The 24,127-nt window shown below is 42.7% G+C and overlaps 1 long non-coding RNA gene across 8 annotated transcripts in view; it reads right to left on the bottom strand.

Annotated features, from left to right (window-relative positions):
• LOC105016605 overlaps window positions 1–24,127 on the bottom strand; it is a 154,146-nt gene that overhangs the window by 47,716 nt on the left and 82,303 nt on the right. The window lies entirely within an intron of this gene.

Here is a 24,127-nt window from a genome sequence, read left to right as displayed (position 1 = left end):
TCATACCATGCTATGACCACCTGTGAAAACGCAGACGACTTCATCTGGAGAGCCGATCTAAGATTGTTATCCAGAGAAGCTTCACAGCTTCCTAACCATCTACAGTAGGCAGACTTCAGCTGTACCATGTTGGTGGTCGTAAGTAAACACATCATGTTTGAGACACATCTGCCGGGAGTGCTCCTCTTCATTGCAATATTGTGTGAAGAAGACACGGACCACACTCCATTGGAGATACAAACCGTTACGAACTAGTATCAACCATCAACCAGGCCCATCTGCTTATGGTATTTTTCTAAAATACAGTTGTGCTCAAAAATGTGCATACCCTTGGAGAATTGGTAATATATGTACCATTGTACCATTTGTAAAGAAAACATGAGTGAGCAGGCAAAACACGTCTTTTATTTCTTATGGGATTCACATCCATCTGTAGGTCATAACAGAATGGCATAATCATAAAAGAAAACTTTTTTTTTTACTGACCCCTATTCAAAAGTCTGCATACCCTTAGTTCTTAATACTGTGTATTTGCCCCCTTTAGCATCAATGACAGCATGTAGTCTTTTGTATTAGTTGTCTATGAGGCCCAGAATTCTCGCAGGTGGTATAGCTGCCCATTCGTCTTGGCAAAATGCCTCCAGGTCAAAATCTTTGGTCGTCATGCATGAACTGCACGTTTGAGATCTCCCCAGAGTGGCTTGATGATATTAAGGTCAGGAGACTGTGATGGCCACTCCAGAACCTTCACCTTTATCTGCTGTAACCACTGGAGGGTCAACTTGGCCTTGTGCTTAGAGTAATTGCTGTGCTAGAAAGCTTAAGAGCGTCCCATGCGCAGCCTTCGTGCAGAAAAATGTTAATTGTCTGCCAGTATTGTCTGATAACATGCTGGATTCATCTTGCCATCAATCAGATTCCATGTGCCTTTAGAGCTTACACACCCCCAAAACATCAGTGAGCCACCACCATGCTTCACAATGGGGATGGTATTCTGTTCACTATAGGCCTTGTTGACCCCCCTCTAAACATAGCACTTATGGTAGTGACCATAAAGTTATATTTTGGTCTCTTCACACAATATTAGTGTGCCAGAAGCTGTGAAGTGTGTCAAGGTGTTGTCGGGCATATTGTAACCAGGCTTTTTTGTGACATTAGCGCAGTAAAGGCTTCTTTCTGGCAACTCGACCATGCAGCTTATTTCTGTTCAAGTATCATGGTATTGTGCTCCTTGAAACAACCACACTGTCTTTTTCCAGCGCAGCCTGTATTTCTCCTGAGGCTACCTGTGGGTTTTTCTTTGTTTCCCGAACAATTCTTCTGGCAGTTTTGACTGAAATCTTTCTTGGTCTACCTGATCTTGGCTTGGTATGAAGAGATCCCAGAATTTTCCACTTCTTAATAAGTGGTTGAGCAGTACTGACTGGCATTTGCAAGGCTTTGGGTATCTTTTTATATCATTTCCCATCTTTATAAAGTTCCATTACTTTGTTATGCAGGTCTTTTGACAGTTCTTTCCTGCTCCCCCATGGTTCAGTATCTAGCCTGCTCCGTGCATCCACGTGAGAGCTAACAAACTCATTGACTATTTATACACAGACACTAATTGCAATTTAAAACGCCATTTTCACTTGTGTGTGTCACCTTGTGTGTCTGTAACAAGACCCAACATTCAAGGATATGTAAACTTTTGATCAGGGCCATTTGGATGATTTCGGTTATCATTATGATTTGAAATGGAGCCTAACAACTATGTGATGATAAATGTCTTCATATGATCACTATCCTTAAATAAAATAAGTTTTTTTGCATGATAAGTCATATTTTTTAAATCTATGCCAAAATTTCACAAATATGCAAACTTATGAGCACATCTGTAGCTATATGCTGACAATTAGATTCAGCTTTTTCCCCCCGCTGAATCTGTGAACTACTAAATTGGATGTGCTTGATGTCTCATTTCTGCCCAGTCGTTGGCAACTAAACACAGACAAATGATCCGTTTCACTGATGTCCTGATTATGTTCCAGAAGTGGGCCGACTGAACCATGATTACTTATTCCCAAGTTGTCATATTTGCCCTCCAAGCAAAGGTCACTGTCTGACAGAATGCGAGAACAAACAAAAGACTGAGACAGAAAGACTGAGGGAGAAGAAAGAGGTGGCAGAGAGACAGAGACGAGCGAGGAAGAGCGGAGAGGAAGGGTTATATACAATGAGAGACAGAGTGTGTTTATGTTTATTCATCGCTCACGCTCACAAACACTTTCTCATCGCCAGGCTGTTTGAAGGACACAGTCTTCAAGGCACGTCGCGCCTCAAGGATCTTCTCTCTTTATAATTTTATTCCCACCACATCGGCTACCGACCAACTCAAAGTTACATCCGTAAATTCACCTCCAACTGCCATTGTTCAAAGCCTGAGTGCTGCGCAGGAGATAAAGTCAATGTTGGACTTGGTAAAGCTACATCTGGGAGTGTGAACAGCCAATGGTAAACCCTACAAAGAAGTTAACTCTGGCTGGGATGCCGTGTTCGTCTGAGATGGGAAGCATATCAAAGGGAACGTTGCCTGTAGGGCAGATCTGCCCCAAGCATAAATTGATTTAGCAAAAGAGAAAAACAATTGATTTGAGGCGTGAAATCGTCAAGTTTGCCCAGACTACCAGCACTAAAACAGATAGCTTGTAAAAAAAATGTGGCAATTTCTTTAACACCATTTTTTTTTAAGTTTTAAAGGATTTAAAGATTAAGAGTTTTTCCCCAAATCCCTCTCTCCATATTAAAGACAGCTATTTTGCATTGTATTTCATACCACCTACTTCCTACCTTTTAGGATGCCAGGTAGTGAAAATGATTTGTAATTGTGCGATTGACAGCTTTTACAGCCTTTAAAGTGTAATGTTGTACTCCAAATCCTGCCTGAGTGATGACCAGAATCTGGAGGGGCAAAAAGGAAATCCAAAATCCACCAATCAGAATAGTCGCTGTACAAAGATAAAAACTGTTACGGAGACGAGTTTGGGGGGCAGGGCCATCTAGCTGTCAGTGACTGCTGTACCCAGAAAGGTTGCGGGATCAAACGAGACACTCAACTTGTCATTTCTCCTCAAATAACGACCGGCATTAGAAGAAACCTCACTTGTGTCTGTGGCTGGACTTGTATCTGAAAGTATGTGTACGTTGTGTATTTTTGGCAATCACATTAGTTGACTTTTGAACAGAACACTGAAAGATGGATTTAGAGTGAACTACTCATTTCAAAGCCAACAACATGTTCCTTCTTCATTCAACTCATGTTCCCAGGTCTCCACCCAGGTAAGGAAAGGTCAGTACAGGACTCCGGTATTAGCTATGGGTTCAATGAGCTTCAGTTGCAGCCTATTGCCTCCAGTATTTCTTTTTTTTTTTCAAATCTTCAACCTGACCCCAGCTGATGCTCCAGAGATGTCTCCAGATGAGGATTCAAAGAAAGCATTGACTTGGGTCCCAAATGCCAACCAATCCTCTTTCAAGTACACTAGCTTTGATAAGAGCCCCTTGAAAAAAGTGTGCTATGTAGGTATTAGGTGGGCATTTGGGAGGCCCACATCCATAATGCAAGATAGTGGATGCGACCCAGGAGCTAAGTCAGGGGTCGTCTTTGAACACAAGGCCAGAGGTCAGAGTTTTCGTCACACCCCAACTGCCTCCAGGAACTATTATGTTAATGAGTAACGCTGTTCGCTGGCTCGCTTCCTGGAGTGAGTTGGCCCATTTTTTAGAGGGACCTCTGGGGATGGAGGGATGGAGGAGGAGAGAGATGACCCCTCTACCTTTTGCAGAATGCATTAAGGGTTTACTGATGTTGAATGCATGGATAGAAGGCTGAAATAGTGGAGCAAAGTGACCCTCTCTCTCTCTGAGAAGGCATTAGGGGTTTGGTGGAATGGATGGAACGAGGAATGGAGGTATGGAACGAGGAGAGGGATACAGGGAACAGAGATGACCTGAGGGCTTGCTGATGATGGACTTAGATAAAGGAGAAGGACTGAAGGTGCTTATTGGAACCAGGGGGTCGGAAATTCACCCAAATGCTATTTATCTCTGAGTATATTAAAGTGAAGCCCATCCACAGGGGAGACTGCCCAACCATGAACAGTATTTGTCACTTATTTACCAGACACATCGCCTGTTCAGTGCTAACTAAGCAATACAGCTAAAATAACTTTTTTTTCAGGGTTCATTTGTGTGTTTTCTTTTACATTTAAGGAAAGTCCCAAGATCGGTAGCTTGACGGAAGTTGTCTTTCTTTTTACATTCAATGTAGCAGCGCTGAGAAACTTGATTGACAACTCCTTGTTATGCCTGCCGTGCTTGTCTGATAGATTAAAGACGTGTAGATTACAGGTTTTATTCCAGAACACAAAACATATTTCTCATTTCTGTGACAGCTGCATCTCACAACATGGCTCAGTTTTCCAATGTTAAATCAACCTGATTTCAGACAAACACCAAAGGGGGAAAGTACTACATCAATTGCTTATATCAAGCAAGTCGTAAGCTTCAGTCACAAATTGCACAACTTGAGTGAATGTGCCGTAGCAAATGCACAATCACACAAATGTAAATCTCAATTGGCATTCATGAAAGAAAATCAGGTGCACATTTTACCCAACTTATGGATCTGTTGTCCTCTTTAAGATATAATCACTGTGAGGTTTGAAATTGGGGGGGAAATGTAATCAGTTGGCGAAAGAAACTGGGTGAAAATGTAATCAACCAAATTCCGTTTCTTTAAGATATTATACATTTATCATAGAGAGGTCCAGTGAACGTAAGCAAAAAGCAAAAAAAAAATCTTTACACACTAAACCAGTAAAGCATAAATGCCAGATGTATTTATTCTTCTTTTAATTGAAAATGTAGCCGTTCTTCTGTTATACACTATTACAGTGAAAACATCCTCTTCGCTACTGGAAGAAAGGTGCGACGAAAAACCGTGTATAAACGGTCTATTTGTTAGCAATGATATTTTCCTACATCTTACTTAGTAAAGACTGTTCCGTGTCTTTGAGACGTCCCACGTTTTCAGATGTGAAACCTGTTACGTGCAGTTACACAGCACACAGTCGAACGTGTGGACAACCCCACAGAGCTCACTGTCATCCATACTTATCCACGTAGCCTAACTACACCCTGAGCGAGGCCTTTGACTGCCTCAGCAATTGCTCTGTGGTCATGCCTCTGGCACAACCACCGTTTCTCGCAGCTGAGCTGGATGGGAGTTTTCACCAACCCACATTTCACATTGTCACAATCAACAGCATGCTTATGTCCCAAATGCCTCCCTAATCCCCATGTAGTGGACTCATTTTGACCAGAGCTCATGTAATGTATAGTGTGCCACTTGGGCACAATAAATCAGTGAATCTCAGTAAATCAACTACATATACACTGGTGGTGGATGGTGGTGGGGGTGAGGGGTGGGACCCAGGGTCCCTATACTCAACCCTATACCAGCAACCCTGTCCTATACCACCAACTCTAACCTATAACACCAACCTGGACCTATAACACCAACCCAGACCTATACCATCAACCCAGACCTATACCAGTAACCCTGACCTATACCACCAACCCAGACCTATACCAGTAACCCTGACCTATACCACCAACCCAGACCTATACCAGTAACCCTGACCTATACCACCAACCCAGACCTATACCAGTAACCCTGACCTATACCACCAACCCAGACCTATACCAGTAACCCTGACCTATACCACCAACCCTGACCTATACCAGTAACCCTGACCTATACCACCAACCCAGACCTATACCAGTAACCCTGACCTATACCAGTAACCCTGACCTATACCACCATCCCTGACCTATACCAGTAACCCTGACCTATACCACCAACCCAGACCTATACCACCAACCCAGACCTATACCACCAACCCAGACCTATACTACCAACCCAGACCTATACCAGTAATCCAGACCTATACTACCAACCAAATCTGTTTAACTGGTGGGAATGAAAGAAAGGCTTTATCAGATCAGGCCCTTAGCTGTTATAACTGTTCTAGCTTTTATAGCTGCTCTCTTTTTCTATGTGGGGTTTGGCTGGTTAGAAGGTTGAATATTTGAGCGAGACATAGACAGAACAGGCAGATAAAGGGGAGATGCAGAGAGTGAGAGAGAGAGGGGGAGAAATGGAGAAGGGGAGAAATGGAGGGTAAATGACAGAGAAGGAGGCAAAAGAGAGGAAATAAAGAGATAGGGGGGGGGGAGAGGGAAGGCATGTGGTGTGAGAAAGAAAGCAAGAGAGCTGGAGAAAGAGGGGTTTAGAAAGAATGAGTGGGGGAAAGAGAAAGGGGGGAAAGAAGGCAGATTAAACAGAGAAAAAGATGGACAGACGGGTTTTGAGGACTGCTTCGCTCCACAGGGAGGAGTAGTGCATTATGGGCCATCAATTGTCACTTCCTTGACAACAGGGCCATTCTAGGCATTCTAAACATGGATGCCTCAGAGGAATATATTTTCCATGTGGAGAAATCTCTCATGTTAACAAGGTCCAGTCCGCATCTCAGCATGGCTTAGTAGCAGCTGATAAGAAATAATAGGATGTCTTCGAAAACAAAGGTGAAGAACAGGGAACCGGAGAAGTCCATTACTGGACTAATAATGAGCTCCTCAATGTCAAAAGGTTAACATCAGATTCCATGGTGACAATGTGAGTATGTGTCAAGCACACCCCTCAAGAATTACGTTCTGTTTTTGAACTATTTTGGAAACTGCGGTTATGCTCAGTATGGACATATATCAATGAAATTACATTCGCTGTCAACATCACTGGTGATATTGTACCTTAATGACTCGCTGTTACGTTGCTCCTTAACAGTTTGCTATTGTGTTGGTCCTTAATGTAATCGATTCAAAATGAAAATCACCTCTTTACGAATAACATATACATTACGGTTAATGGTTGACCTAGGGTTAAGGTTAGGCATGACAGTACTGGCGTTAGGGCAGGGGAAAAGGTTAGGGTTAGGTTATGGTTAAGGTCAGGCATGACAGTACTGAGGTTAGGGTTAGGAATAAGGTTAGGGTTAGGTTACTGTTAAGGTCAGGCATGACAGTACTGAGGTTAGGATTAGCAATAAGGTTAAGGGTAAGATTACAAAAACAACACAATTCCCGAAACAACAAAAATGTCTCGCTTCTCGCAGGACTCAAACTCGGAGCCATCGGATTGAACGTCGATGGTGGAAACGCTCACCAACCATCCCCTCCCTCAATGCTCTTGCAAACAGTCCCACTATTTAACTATTAATGTGTTCAGAACTACCCCTGGCATCCGGTTTCCGACGCTTCTCATATGCTGATACAGAACATAATCGTGAGTCATTAAGGACCAGTAGCACTGCTGATATGTTGATATTGAATGTAATAGCACCTGCTGATATGTTCATACTGAACTGGCGTGTGCGCGTGCATGTGTATTCACATGTGTGCATGCGTGTGACATTTGCCTGCTAAACACTAGCCGGGTGTGACGATGAGTTGAGAATAACAAAGAAGGATAAAAATGAAAACAATTCCCCCCTGCCAATTGTGCCATACACAGTAAAATTAAGTATGAATAAAATATGCAACCCAAAACAGAACTAGCATCTTAATAAAAACCTTCCTTGCTGTTAATTCAAGCAAAGCCATTCCTTGATCGCATTCCATTCCCACCTCTACCAAATGCAATTAACTATCAGTCTATAAGGATATATAGAGAGCTTGTTAATATGTTCTGGGAGTAATGAAAAACACATTTTATTACTTTAGAAATGATATTGAATAAAATGACTAATAACCGTGAATGAACTGTGATCCAGATCATATTGTATCATTATTAAAAATAGATTATTGTGCTAGATTTTTTTTATTAAATATATTTGCCATATTTATCTTCCAGTCAAAATCAAATACCATGTAAGATTAAAGCTTTTAAACGGTTTACAACAGTACCATCAAAACACCTGTTTAGAAATGTGTGCAAATTTATTGAATATAAACTCTAGACTCTTTACTCAGTATTCTGTAGAAGTGCCTTTGGCAGTGATTTCAGCTTTGAGTCTTCTTGGGTATGTCTTTGCACACCTGACTTTGGGCAGTTTTTTCAGTTCTTCATGTAGGTCTTCTCAAGCTCTTTCAGATTGGATGGGGAGTGTTGGTGAACTACGATCTCTAGTTCTCCCCATCGATTTTCAGTGGGGTTTAAATCCAGGCTTTAGCTGGGCCACTCAAAGATTTTCACAAACTTGGCCTGAAGCCACACCCATGTTGTCTTGGTGGTGTGCTTCTGGTCAGTGTTGTGCTGAATGAGGAATCTTTGCCCCAGTTTCAGGTCCTTTGAGCTCACAGTATCAGGTTTTTAAAAGACCTTTCTGTATTTTGCTCTGTTCATCTTTCCCTCAATCCTGAATGAGGAGCAACCCCATGGCATGGCATGCCACCACCCGGCTTCATTGTAGAGTTGGTATTAGTCAGGTGATGGGTAGTACCTTATTTTTGCCAGATGCAGCACTTGGAATTATGGTAAAATTGTTAGATTTTGAACTTCATCAGACTAGAAAATAAATCTTCAGACAGCAGCCACTCTATCATTTACCACTAAGGCCTAATTGATGGAGTTGAGATGGCTCTTCTTCTGACAGGTTCTCCCATCTCTGCAGAGAAAGATCTGTTAGGGTGGTCATTGGGTATTTGGCCATATTTCACATTTGTGCCTCGACACAACTCTATCTCAGAGGTCTACGTAGAGTTGCTCGTTCTTGGACAACTCGGGCTTGGTTTTTGTTCTGAAACAAAAACCAATGCATTGAGAAGTGTGGGACCTTATTTAGATAGATGTGTGCCTTTGTGAATAATGTCCAATCAATGGAATTTGCCACAGGTGGAATCCAATGAAGTTTTAGAGACAGGCCAAGAATGAACGAAGGACCCAGGATGCATCTGACCTCTATTTGGACTGTCACGATAAACGGTCATAAAGCATAGACACATCAGGGTGTTCGGTTCACTTTTTAATTTTCAATAAATTGGCACAAATTTACAAACTTTTCAATTATTAATTAATCCCATGATGGAACAAAATATGATGAAAGTCAATGCCTCTGAATACTTTCCAAAGGAGATATACATATTATAGATAACAAAAACTTGCCACTACTCATGTTCACAACATTGGAATAACCTATGCCCTTTCCCAGGAGTTTCTACAGTGCATATAAATACATCTGGAGTTTTCCAAAGGATGTAAATGTACAGTGGTCTTATTCAACAGCATTGAAATTAAACTGAAAATTATTTGCATGTTTTTGTAATCGAGAGTGTTTTTACACGCATCTCAAATCAAGGTACAGCTTTAATTACTGCAAATCAAGAAAGGCATTGGCAACACAGAAACAAGACCTAGCTGGGTCTTATTTTTTCTCTCTGTCCTTGCTAGACTGATTCTTTGTCTTTTACTCGAGTGAAAAATCTCATGATGAAGATGATTAAGCACTGCAGACATTGGGTTACGGCTGCAGCAGAACAAACAATCAAAGAACGAGTGATTGAATAACCGTCAGAACACATCGGTCCGTTCATTAACAGGAGATTGATTGGCTATGTCAAATTTGTATCCTTTAGAATTAACCTTCGTGTTACCATATATGGAATCTAGCAAACACTCCATCTACACCAGTCGTGGGGGGAACTTTTTCAGGGATGACCCCAATTTCCAGCCAGAATATCTCAGATCAGAATTGTTTGCAGGCAGATTTTCTTACACATACGATGTCCAGAACACCGCAGTTAGGAACGCAGATGGCACTGCCAGTATTGGGGGTTTGAAGCAACAGAAGTATGAAAATATATGCAATCGGTACAGTGCATCTCTGGATCAGGGTGTCTGCTAAATGGCATGGAAATGGAAATGTTTACAAGTAAGTTCCCACTGCCAGCCCCTCGGCTTTGAATAACATGGATTCACACCGCTATAAGACAAGGCGTCTGTTGTTCACCGTGACTCCCGTGGGCCAAAAGAAGTATCCCTTCTGAAAGATGTGCTCCTCCTGTAACACGCCGCGCCTCCTCTCTGAGGATCCCCAGGAGCGTTGTCTCACTGTGCCGTTAAATGTTCTTCCAAGAACCCGCAGAAACGAATGAAACCGGCAAAATGATGAATCATCGACTGATGCTTGAGTTTCTCCAAGGGTTCTGGGAAGATTCCGGAAGTCCACCTATTCTAGTTTAGTTTCAGTCTCTTCTAAAAGCAGTAGACTCCTTGTAATTAGGGTGGTTAGCATTGTCCTATACAGTACGTTGGGTAGAATTTAGGCCAAAGGCAGGTGGACTGATGCCAATTTATGTTAATTTAGTGAATTTGACAATGATGGGAAACTACAACCTCAGTAAGACATCAGTGAGCAGAACATACTGCATCTCGAAACACTGACTTCAACATTCAACCCTAAGCTCTGACCCTCCTCTTCACCCACACAGTAACACTACTTCTGAGACACGACGAGAGAACTTCTTACTGTCGCCACGAAAATCCTTCTCATCGTCCTCCTCAGGATCCCCCACGGCTGGGAGAACAGAAAAGGCCTATCTCAGCAAATAGCAGACAGCCCTTTGAAACTTTACCTGTGTTCAAAAGAGAACAATACCCAGCAACAGCAGCAGGTCTTCACCGCGTCTCCCTGAGAGGCTCAGAGAGAGGAAGAGAGAGAACGAGAGAAAGAAACGGAGAGGGAGAGGATCCGGGGAGAGAGAATATTCATCGAACATCCCGTCGAGCTGAGGCTGAACCCAGTTACATGGATCATAGTAATTGCCAGCCACTTCCTCAGGGCTAGAGCAATGAGCTCATTATTTTGAGCTCTGTGAGAAACACTAGTGGAGCTCAGCTTGGTTCACAGTGTGAACGGCTTTCTCAGGCTTACACTGTACACATATAGGTATATTCTGTATACAGTGTGTGTGTGTGCTGCGATACTTTGTGATTAACATTACAAACGGTCTGATAAATAACCACATAGAATATATGTAGTATGTATCACCGACATATCTACATGCGCATATTTACATTTCGTGTGTATGCACTTTTTAATTTGCTGTATGGATTTTTTAAGCAGACGTTCTTTAATGTGAATCGTAACATTATCACAACACATCATTAATCAGGTAGAGGTTTATTAGCTGGGAGAGTTCAGAGCAGAGTAGCTTTTTCCTTCCCCTCTCATTACTTTTCTTCTTTCTTTTTCAAAGAACAGAATTATGTGCCAGGAGAGAAAAGAGAGTGAGTCACCTTTTCTCTTTCACTGAGAACAGGTAGCGTGGCTGAGTCTTGAAGGTCGGATTGTAAGCGAGGTCGATATGTTTCAATGGGAACACTTTCCTGGATCATTGTGTCAGCTAGAATACAAACACTTCAATGAAACACCCTCTGATCCTTTGGTGAATATGAGGTGGAATAAAAAAAAAACACTCATTTTAAAATATATGGTATATACCTCTCCAGCACTATCAAGAATAAATGAGCAGACCACAGGTTGAATATATACTGTACATTGGTTCTAGACAGGAAATTATTCATATGTTCTTGTCATTGAGAGCCATTGAACCATGGATTTATTTAGCCACACTAGCTCAACTGGCTGAATATGAAAAATGAATGACGTGAGCTCTTACTGTTTTACCTTTCACTTGACACACTGATTCAGAATAGAACTGTATTAAAGTATGTTCTACTACCTTGATGAATCATTATTTTTTTTACAAACAATTCAGTGAATAAGTTGACTACTGTAGAACTGTTGCAGATCTATTCAGCCAGTCCAGGCCATAAAAATAACATACACTAGGTAGAAACCACACTAAACCTGACACTACAAAAACATTCAACCTGACAATACAACAACAAAGCCTGACATTGCAACAACTTTCAGCCTGACAAAACAACAACACTTTGCCTAATATTATAACAACTTTCAGCCTGACAATACAACAATACTTTGCCTAATATTATAACAACTTTCAGCCTGACAATACAACCACACTTTGCCTAATATTTCGACAACTTTCAGCCTGACAATACAACAACACTCACTCTGACACGACAACACTGAGACTGACAACAACACATGGATAAAGGTCAAAGATTAAAGGTAATCCCAAATTGAAAAACCTGAAACTGGTATGTATGGAGAAGGTAAGAATGAAATATATTGTCGATTGAGGTCACATGATAATGAAACCAATTATCAATTATACAATTGTGTTAATAATAACTGTGTCACACAGTCTGAGTGAACTAATAGCAAAATAAACTGGACGCAACAGGATTTTAGCCTATATTTTTGCTTGATTGGTAGGTAGGCAATTAGCTGGTGAAAACTATTTTAGTGCAGAGATTTAATGACATTCCGTATGAGTTTAGCTTGTCAGTGAATTCATGTAAGCTGTTCCACACCTCCAGTACTACAGAAGAAATCGAGCCGACAAAATAGTGAGTGTGTTACGACCCACCGACCAAACACCAGAGGGCAGGGAGACTCTATTTACACTAGCTAACTGTGCTAGAGGTTCTCTCTCTCTCTCTCTCTCAATCCCACACTCTCTTTCTCTCTCACTCTTTCTTTCTCTCTCTCCCTATCACCCTCTCCCAAACTCAGTTTATCACAAACAAATCCTCTCTGTCTATCTCTCACTCTCTCTCGCTTCCTCACCCTCTCTCTCTCTCTCACTCTCTCCCTCTACAGTTGTCCAATGTGTAGGGAAATGCCTGGCCTGGAATCTCTGGGAGACATTCCTGCACCACTGGCTGGGAGAGAGTCAGCTCTCTATTGGTCAGTATGTCTGTCCTTCGCCATTTCTTTTTGTCTTCCCAAATATCATCCTCTCTCTGGCAAAACAGGCAAAAACAATGATAATAATATGAAACCATTTTCATTGCGAACAGCCGTTGATACAGAAAACACAATAACCAATGACAATAGTTCTACAATATAATACTAGTATAGTAGGAAGCTGGTGTCTCTCTAATCTCTTTCCCAAGATCAAACCCACTCCTGACTCCCAGGCTTTGGGGGGACCCAGCTGTGTGTCCCCACGCGCCCGCGATGAAGGCCTGTTTCTGGGCCTGGGCTATGAGCCATGTGCCACTGCTCCAGGTCTTTCATCTCCCAGGCAGGATGTTGACTGTGGGAAAAGAGGCCTCACTCCTCCTGACTCCTCCTCATGACAGCTCCACTTTCATCTCTTCCTCCTCTCCTACAGAGGCCTGTTGTCTCCCTCTCTCTCTCTCCTGTCGGCTAAACTTTGCCATATGACGTTCCCCTACAGTGGATCATTTTCCTAAGGCACTTAAATACAGATTTCCTGTCTTTTATTCTCTTTCACTGCTAATTAAAAAGGAGAAATCATAGCTAGATCTCTTTCCATAAGCCTGGTTTGAAGAAGAGAACTAAAAAGAAAGAGTAATTACAGTGTGAGGGGAGTCAGTCTGTCCTTTGGAGGTCCACATAATCCCAGAGACATCACACATCACAGCCACTCTGCATCCATGGGATTCATCGGCAGCAACGCTGGATCCTTTAATTATTTGACACCTTAGTTCATTTCCTTCCTCGGGAGAAAAGTCAATAGGATCGGTTGCTTATGCATTATCCCGGCCTGCTCTCAAGAGAACCAATCTATTGTACACAGGGGCTGCCAAGACAATGAGGAGTTTTCCTCTGCCCCCTGTGATATACACTCCTGGCCGCTCTAATGACCCTGACAGAAAACAGAAAGGTTTCACGTGACGATCCATCTGATTGGTGCTTTAGCCACCCGACACTTTAGTTTGTTTCCTTTCTCTGGAGCAAAGCCAGTAAGATCAGTTCCTGACTGTAGAGTCGGGATTAATGAATTTGCTACTACAAAAGGGGATGATTATTTTCTGAATTCACAAGTGGACACAACAATGCAGGAACAAAAAAAGTATCTTCTCCAGCGGGAAGTGTGCAGTGTACTGTGAAGTAATAATATATATAATAATAATGATAACACAATGCAGATCTGTCTTCTGTGTGTCCACATCTACAACCACCACACACTCCTGACAACCGCGCAGACCGCTGACAAAACAATATCGTCCCACAGTGTGTTGTGGCAACAACAAACTGACAGGATCTGAGTGTGAATAAACTTCCAGCAGCTGGTCCGGCCAGTACAGAATGAATGCAGGTTCGGATAGCAAAAGAGAATTGTGGTCATCAAGGATGGGGCAGCATTCCCCAACCGGAGACCTGCAGGCCAAATGTTGTGATTTGTTTTGAAGTTTCAAGTGGTTTGATCCCAATGCTATCTAGATTCAAAACATGTATGTTTTACTTTAACTGTTTGGGTTTCTAGCTATCAATTTGCATGAATATTCATAATTAAACTACCACTGCCTTACCAGTCAAGGCAGCATTGGCCAGGTGGTGAAGGAGACTGCGGTCCACCAGTCTGGAGTTTGAGTGCTGTTTGAATCACACCCCTCACAACACAACACAACGCACCACAATATACCTCTCGATTATACAAACTGAAATACTTCTGGATGTCCGTTGCCCTACCATGTGCCTGTGTCTGGCTCCTGAAGTAAAACCAATGTCAAACTGAATTACAGCTGAAAAATACCAAAGTCAAACCAAATTCATACTGAAGTCAAACTAAAGTCAAACCAATGTCAAACCAAATTCAAACCAAATTGAAACTGAGGTCAAACCAAAGTCAAACTAAAGTCAAACTAAAGTCAAACTAAAGTCAAACCAAAGTCAAACCAAAGTCAAACCGAAGTCAAACCGAAGTCAAAGTGAAATAAAGCCAAAATCTAAGTGAATTAAAGCTGAAATCAAAGTGAATTAAAGCCAAATTCAAACTAAATTGCATCCTCAAGGCTTCCTCCATGGACTCTGTATGGTAATCATTGGCAATGGATATTTTACTATTAGAAAAGTAATACTGTATATTTAAGAAATGGCCTAAGGGGTTGTGGTATATATACCACAGAGAAGAGCTGTCTTAGGCATGACACATCACAGAGTTCCAGGGTTCAGCCCTTATTTGTGGTATACTGGCCATTGACCCCAAACTCCCTAGTTTTTATTAGAAACCGGTTACCAATAGTATACAGCAGTATACAGTCTCCTATGTCACATCTTTCTGCCAATCAGCAATCAGTATACGATCCATTCTGTTAATAGTTATATACACAAACAGTATGCATGATGAAGGTATTTGACTAAAGGTTTTCCATTACAGTTTTTCACAAATGCTAACACACTAAAACAAAATCATTTTCTGAGGTTCCAGAAAGGAAGTCCTTATACCTCAACCCATAATGACAGTTTACTTTATTTCACACACATTTCTGTCACTTGTCACCATGTTGTCATGTTAAAAACATTGCCATTCAATATACCAAACTCAAATAATCACAATGTTACCAATCCCAACACACAGTTGAGGTGTAAACCCTAACGGGCAAAATTTTCTTAAAAAGCAATCAGGATGTTGGCATGATTAAAAATGCCCACAGGAAAGCTTGTCAGAGGAAGAGTCAGGAGGAGAAGGAGGAAAAGGAAGAAGAACAATGATCTGTAATGACAATTGTGACACTGTACTTGACCATGTTTCTGAGGACCAAGAACCAGCTATTGTGAACATGGTTGAATACATCCTTATACGTTTTGAGAAATCCCGTCAAGGAGCATGATAAATAAGAGTCGAAGACAATAGCATTTTTCAAGATGTCGATACAGTAAGTAAATGTAGCCTGAAATGTGCATGAAAATCTTTGGCCCGGGTCAGATGGTTTGAGGGAGAACACATGGTTGTTGTTTCATTTCTATAGTCCTGTACCTGTGTAAAACACTTTTTCCTCTAGTCTTGTCAACATTTTAAGAACCGCCTGATTAAATGTCAAATTGTGTCATTTTCAGTAAACTTCAGCACTTCTGGAACACCTTATGGTTGTAATAAATCCACAAACACCTGTTTTGTAACTGTGTTTTAAATTCCTCTCAGCGGCGTTGCAATGGGTATTCGGCAGTGACACTGTGTTTGACGCTTTTGCGTGCACAGCTTCATTTGTGTCATGGACAGTGTGAACAAACTCCACTCTGCTGTGCATTCACAGTTTCCAAAACTGGAGGAACACTGCGCGGAACCCAGATGTCTTCGGTTGCGCTGTGTTGCTGCTGTTGTCGACGAATGTTATCAGAACCTCCACAAGGTTCTACTGCTCCGGTCTGTATTCCATATGGACCTCCATTCACTACAGAGGGCTCCAACCTGAGCCCTCTGTAGAGGGTTCTGACCGGAGCCAGTAGGGCAGTACGTGCTGTTTGGGATGCGGTTCTGGTCTGGCCACCAGCTGGAAGTGCATTCAGACTCATTAATCAGATTCTATCAGTTTGGTCTGAGTCCAGTTGCTGACCAAAAATACAGGAACCAAAGAGAGATTGGATCTGAACTGGAAACAACGTGACAAACCACTGCCGAATGGTTTCAAAACCAAACCACCCCTATTATGCGTTATGTAAGGTTTATAAAACGTTATGTAAGGTTCATAAAACGTTATGCAAGGTTTATTAAACGTTATGCAAGGTTTATTAAACGTGTTGAGAACCGCTGGGCAGTGGCTGACAGCACACTCGGTGGATGACGTGAAACATGAAATTAAAGGAGAACCATTTCATATTGAAGTAGTCTTTCTTCTCATATTATGGGATTTAGCTACTGCTATGAAAAGAACTGTTGACGGAGCAACCACTTCACACTGAATTAGTTCAGTACTACTCAGTGAAAAATCTCTCCATCTCATCAAAAAGATCCTGATAAAAACCTAAATCCCTTAATTTTCTTAATGCAATTTTTTTTTTAATCCCATGTCCAACAAATGTAACTACCTTGATTTAAATGGATTCTAACCGCCAAATCTTATTTAACATAGTTCAGTGCTACCTCACACTGGTTGTCAGCTCAATCTGATGACCTCATGTGATTTTACTAAGGACCTATAAATCTAGCGAAGAGGTCTGAGAATGGTGGGTCTATGTTAAAGAATGTATAATTAATCTGCTGAGTCATGTGATCTTGCCTCAAACCATGTTAACTCACGCCCATTTGACTAGTTAAACGCGTCCTTGGTGCTTACCAGGCTCTTATGCCTTCCAGGCCTTCAGAGACCTCTGTCATCCTCTATGGTGGAGAGGTGGTCTGATTCTGGATCCCTTCCCCACGGCGCCAGACTATAAAATATGCCGTGTAACATCACATGCCGTGTAACATCACATCGTCTCAAATAATCTGGGTGGCTGGAGGACTTTCCCTACCAGGTCAGAAACAGCTGATGAGTGTGTGGGAAAACTGAGTGAAGGAAAAGAGAGACAAAAAACACAGGGTCGCCTGAGATGGAGAAAGACAGGGGGACGAGAGCGACGGAACGAAATGAGGGAAACTGGAGAGATCACTTCTGCCCGGATGGTGGAAGGTTGGGAATGAAATCAAACTTCCCATAAGGAATGGAGCAGTAAGTCGGACGTTACTTCAGCCTGTCCAAACCTTCCCACCTGCCATCCCTGGTGGTTGGGCATTATACTGTGGTAATGCAAAGCAGATGATACCGTTGAAGTGTTGTTTTCATGCTGTAACACTGTCCGACTGACTCAAAGGGAGGGGGGATCGCAGTGCCTGTCTGAAAGAGAAGCCATACGCCGGGAGAAAAGTCCTGCGGAATATAAGAGCGTCAGTCAAATTCTCCAACTACAACACACAGCTCCAGCAGCGCACTCAGGCTGCAGCAGAGAGGCAATCTTCTTCAACCACAAATCATCGTAATTATTTTTCATTTTTATTTTCTTTTTTTGGCAACGTTCCTGCCAACATCCTTTTCTTGGAAGAAAGACTGCAGGGAGAAGAGAAAGAGAGAAAGGGAGAACGAGAGAAAGGGGGGGGGGGGAGAAATGGGGGGTTGGGGGGGTAGACATCTGCAGGAGGATAAAACAATTTTTTGGATAACTATTTGGGGGCTCTGTGTGTGTGTGGTGTTTGAGTGTGTGTGTGTGTGTGTGTGTGGGTGTGTGGGTGTGTGTGTGTGTGTGGGTGTGTGTGTGTGTGTGGAGAAGAAGTGGCATGACTACATAGGCAACAAATCATACACCCAAATATCAGTTTCAACGGAAAGTTAGTCAGGACCGCAGAGCATTAATAGATGAAAGAGCGAGGGAGAAAGAACGAGGGAGAGAGGAAGAGGGAGAAAGAAAGAGGGAGAGAGAGAGGAAGAGGGAGAAAGAAAGAGGGAGAGAGAGAGAGAGGAAGAGGGAGAAAGCAGAATGATGGCAGAGAGAGAGGGGGGGACCTGTTGACTTCTTTCAGCAACGTCTGTGTAGTTGGAAGTACCTGCTCCGCTCTACAGATTCTACACACGATACAGAGTTCACAGGCCTAGATGACTGTCTGTCGGTCAGATATTCTGTCCAGGAGATAGAGGCAATGGGCTGGATGGACAGAAAGAGACAGAGGGGAAAAGAGAGAGAAGAGAGAGAGACAGGGAAGAAGGGATATGGAAAAACAGATGTGTGCGGAGAAATGAGGAGCGGAGGAAAAGATGACAGGAGGAGGTGAGAGGGCTAAATATAGAGGACATCAAGCAGCAGAGGGAGATCCGATCGGGACGGTGTGTTGACGTTAGCGTCCATTGAAAATACATGACTTGTGAACTCACTAGGTGTTTCATGTGTATATATTTTATTCATTGCGCTGCATTATAAACCGTGAACACATTGTTCCCAGAGTGCACCTGTGTTTACAGTTCGATTCAGAGCCGCAGCGTTGAGGTAATTTCCTTATAATTTGGTCCCGCAGGTTGGTCCCCGCCGTCTGCATGGCCTTACACCGGGGGGGGGGTGGGTGGGGGGGGTGGGGGGGTGCAGGGGACGGATGCAGGTCACACGTTCCCCGTATATATTCCTCCTACATCAGATACCGTTCAAACCAATCACATGGAATGAGGAAGCATCCAATGACAGTCTGGTTTCCATCTTGGTAACATGGAAACCCAATTCACTTGCAAATGCCTCTCTGTGGAAGGCTGCATTATTGGATTTTATTGGATATTGAAAACATTTCCAGTATATCCAGTAAATACAGTGTTTGGCGAGCTGAAACGGACCTGCAACACTGTGATTGCGTTTTATAGCAGTCAAATGACGCACTGCCATGGAACACGCGCCGACACGCCACAAACACGCCACAAACACGCTACACACACACACACACTGACACAGACACGCTACACACACACACACAGACACGCTACACACACACACACACACTGACACAGACACGCTACACACACACACACACAGACACGCTGCACACACACAAACCATAATGCTACACGCACACAGAAAATACACACATACTGACACGCTACAAACACGCCACACACACACTTGCACGCTAAACACACAATCCCGCTATCCCTGTTCTGTGGTTTAACAGACTTTTATTGAGTAGACAAATAAAGAAAGACACATAACCGCATACCCTCACAAGGAGCGCCTCCCTGCCCCCACAGACACAAGACTTTCAAAATAGTAGATTTCAGAAAGTGGTTCTCAGTTCTGAAGTAGTCAGTAGTTGTGTCTTCTGGTGCATATTCTAGTAGTCTGTACATGCTCATCTCTGTCTGAACACTCTCATCTCTGTCTGAACACACTCATCTCTGTCTGAACACACTCATCTCTGTCTGAACACACTCTCCGCTGTCTGAACACACTCTCATCGCTGTCTGAACACACTCTCATCGCTGTCTGAACACTCATCTCTGTCTGAACACTCATCTCTGTCTGAACACTCATCTCTGTCTGAACACTCTCATCTCTGTTTCAACACTCTCATCTCTGTTTCAACACTTTCATCGCTGTCTGAACACTCTCATCGCTGTCTGAACACACTCATCTCAGTCTGAACACTCTCATCTCTGTCTGAACACTCTCATCTCTGTCTGAACACTCTCATCTCTGTCTGAACACTCTCATCTCTGTCTGAACACTCTCATCTCTGTCTGAACACTCTCATCTCTGTTTCAACACTCTCATCTCTGTCTGAACACTCATCTCATTCTGAAAATGTTAATCTCTGTCTGAACATGTTAATCTGTCTGAACATTCTCATCTCTGTCTAAACACGCTTATCTCTAGAGATTACAATGCAGTTAAATACATAGCTATCTACCTTATGGTATAATTCACTTGCAACCAAACACACACACATACACACACACACACACACACAGACACACACCTACATACCATTAAAATGTCAACTGGACTTCTTGCCGGAAGACAATCAATGTTGACCCCTAACCCTGAGCCCAGTGCCCAGACAGACCCATTTCTGCTTATCCGCCATTCCCCGCACATACACACACACCTGACCTCTGTGATCCACAGTTGGAGGGAAGCCATTTTAAGATTAGCCCAAGGTCAATGTTCAGGCTGGTCAGGAAAGACAAAAGAAGGATGAGGATCAGGAGATGAGACACACTGAGCCTTGAGGATGAATGGATAACAGGAAACACACAAAAATAAAGTGTCTGTTAGTAACTGAGGACCTGCTCTGTTCAGCTGTTCAAGCCATTAACATAGAGGAAGTATATTTAGAATGAAAATAGTCTGAAAACATGAACTAATTCAAGTTGGTATGCCAAGAGCAGCGCTAGGCAACTCCTGTTCTGAAGGGCTAGAACACCTCTGGTTCTAGAACACCTCTGGTTCTAGAACACCTCTGGTTCTAGAACACCTCTGGTTCTCCTCCTCCTCTCTTTCTATTAAGAGACTAGCTGAGATCTGGGAACGCAACCTGTGAGTGCAATCTACCAGCAGGTAGATACAAAAACCAGAGATGTTTGGATCTTCCAGGACTGGAGCCGCCTGCACCAGGCCCAGCGCAACTGTGTTACAATGTGCTTCCTATTCTAGGATTGAGGAGGGAGGGAAAGAGGGGAGGAGAGAGGAGCATACATGACTAACGCTCCTCAACTATGCTAGATCTCCGGTTGGATGACTGGCTCATTCTGCCTGAATGCTCCTCCCCCCTCCCTCCCTCCCTCCCAGCCCACAGAGCTTTCTCAGCGTTGCATCATATTCACAGCAGCGTCTGGTTCTCACTGTTGGTCTGTGACAGTTGTGAGCCGCGGGTCCACGGGGGTCATCCCAGTTCAGACATATCGATCGGGGGGAGGTGTGTGTGTGCGGGGGTGGGGGGGGGTCAAAAGTCACACTGTGGGAAAAACGCAGGAAGATTACTGTATGTTTCTGATGTAACTACGGGGCCGTAAATAAGGACACGGGTTTGCTTGCCAGGAGCCAAACATTTAAAGCCACACACAAATCCTGTCGAGGCCAGCTACATCAGACTGTATGGAACAAATGTAAAGCAATATCCAGTATCAGACGACTTCCGTGTGTATATAATGTAAGGGCTTGCATGTTTCACAAATCACCATACAATTTCTGCTTAAAACTATCATTTCAAAAACGCATTATTATCTCATAAAACTTAACTACAGTAGAAGAAAAAGAGATTGCAATTCCAAATGGCCACTGCACATTAACAGTTCTATGAAGCCACATGACAACAGAACGTTTTCCTCTGTCAACTCATTATTTTCTTGCCAAATTGGGCAAAATCATTGAATATTGGCAGGCAAAATGTCATAATTGAAGCAGAATTTCGGCACGGCAGATTACCCAAAGAACCTTCACAGAATCCTGGAGAGACAGTACAAATACACAGTGCGGCTAACGCTAAGCTAATACACAGTGCGGCTAATGCTAAGCTAATGTAATTATGACGGCTAATTGCCTGTCAAAGGTCTCTTGCTCTGAGGTAAACAAACTCATTTAGACAGAAGCTTCCTCACACCAGACAATAGTATCCCCGGCGCAGCAACCTTGGACTAATGAAAACATCCAGGTAATTAGCTAAATAAGTACACCAGGCTACAACAGGCAATCAGGCAAGCAGTTCACTGTAATGCCACAACTAAACAGAAAGGCCTTGGGCATATTCAGGCTGCCAGACAAAATGTTTCTGTTGAAAATAAAAATGTGTTTCTTCAAAGAGTGGATACTGGACAAATTTGATTTCTTGAAATAAACATTGCATTTGGCGGAATAAATTCACTCCCGGGTCATCACTATCGAGGCATGTGGTCAGGGCATGAATCCGTTTTGCTCCTTGAAATCTGATATTAAACTAAAACAGAGGGTTCAGCAACCTTTTGGAGGCCGTGAATGGTGATGCATTTTTTGTTTAAGTATGGAATTGTAACACTGTAAACAATTTTGGCATAGAGAACTGTGCTCCTATTGTGGCACATCCACTAAAAGGTTGTGCACATGTAGGTGTTTGGCTTGCGCTCAGACGCTAAAGTAATCAGCACCTCTCTCACAGGACTACCGATCATTGCATTCACACTGGCCGTTCTTGGGAGGGATGACCCTTTAGAAGGTTCGAGTCCCTCGTTTACATTTACCTGCTGTTGACTTACGGTTGACTTACGGCGTGAATGAAATGTATGAACCTATTTGCTTAAGATCTGTCATTAGAAACCGCTGAACTCTCGTAAGGCAGTTGTGCCCAGCCCCTGGGGCTAAAGATAACGGATGGAAGTGACGCTGACCTGGGGATTGAGGCCTCGGCTGGAAACAAAGTAGCTAGCCAAGCGGTTAGAGTGCTATCTGTCTGTCAGGTGCTGGAGGACAGTTGGCAGGAAGGATTCGGCGGTCGACCGGGTCACGTCAGGAGGAGCATTGATCTCTCTCTGCACACATCCTGTGTGGGTGATAACTACAGGCTCTGGGTTGCAGAGGGGCCACTGGGAGGGGGGGGGGGGGGGGTTGGGGGTGGCGTGCTACAGAGAAACAGGAAGCGCCTTTCAGTCTCTTCCCGGCCCTTTCAGACTACCGGCTGCTTGAATCACGGAGGCTGTCGTTGGCGAACGTCAGGCCTGACAGACTTGGGCCACAGTCAGAGGAAACCTCCACATTACGATACGGAACATCACTACAGTTACTCTCACAGGGACTGGCCTGTTGAAATACACTCAGACCACACACACACACAGACCCACACACTGACTTTAAGCTGAATATCATCCAAGACAGTATAATGAGCCATCTATCATGTGTTTTTACACTGAAACAACTTGATCATACATGGCCGTTATCTGTGGCGCTGGAAATTGAACCCATAAATATAGGCCCATACATTTTGGCCTAGCTCAAATCATAGGGTTAATCAAAGGAAGCACTATAAATTAAAAAAATATATATATTAAATATATTTAAAAAAATATATATTTCAGCTGTATATTTCTTACAATAAAATGCATTCAAAAAATTTATGAGGATTGCCTTGTCAATTTGTACAAGGTTTCCTTGTCAAATGAAAATGTATGTATAAGATATGAATAATATATAGATAGATACATAATATTTTTTTCATAGTGAAACTGTGCCAGCAAATGCAACAATAAGGAAAATAAATTCTACATGAACCGATATAAATAAAACACATTAACATATAGAAATAGGGGTCCCATAGACTCTGTGCACCAGCGTAGTGACGAACCTCCGCTTTTGTCTAGAAGTCAGTATTGCAGTTTCCGGTTTACTCACTAATACTCATCCGCATTAGTAAACACTTAAACTCACAACAAGATGAGTGGTGCTGTTGTACGGGGAAAAAAAGAAATATAATGTACGTGACTCATTTAAGTTTCAAGGTACAACTAGGGCATCATTTTAATCAGGAGAATGTCCTCTTTTTAATAAAATATGGCTTGCGCCATTCAATGACTTCAAACGCTAGACTAGAAATCTGCCCGAAAAGGAGATTTTTTAAATACTTCCACGTAACGCAGTTTTAAGCGCAATTAATACCATATAGGACCAGATGTTTACTTCCTATGTCAGTTGTTATTTTTCAGTTTCGTTGTGAAATGAGGTTACAGTAGTAAAATAAAAGAGGAGACCTGTTTTGGTGCTTTTTTGAG

The sequence above is a fragment of the Esox lucius genome, chromosome 16 (genome assembly GCF_011004845.1).
Source record: "Esox lucius isolate fEsoLuc1 chromosome 16, fEsoLuc1.pri, whole genome shotgun sequence".
Classification (NCBI taxonomy): Eukaryota; Metazoa; Chordata; class Actinopteri; order Esociformes; family Esocidae; genus Esox; species Esox lucius.
Note: the sequence above shows the minus strand (reverse complement) of the source record. Positions and strands in the feature narration are given on the sequence as shown.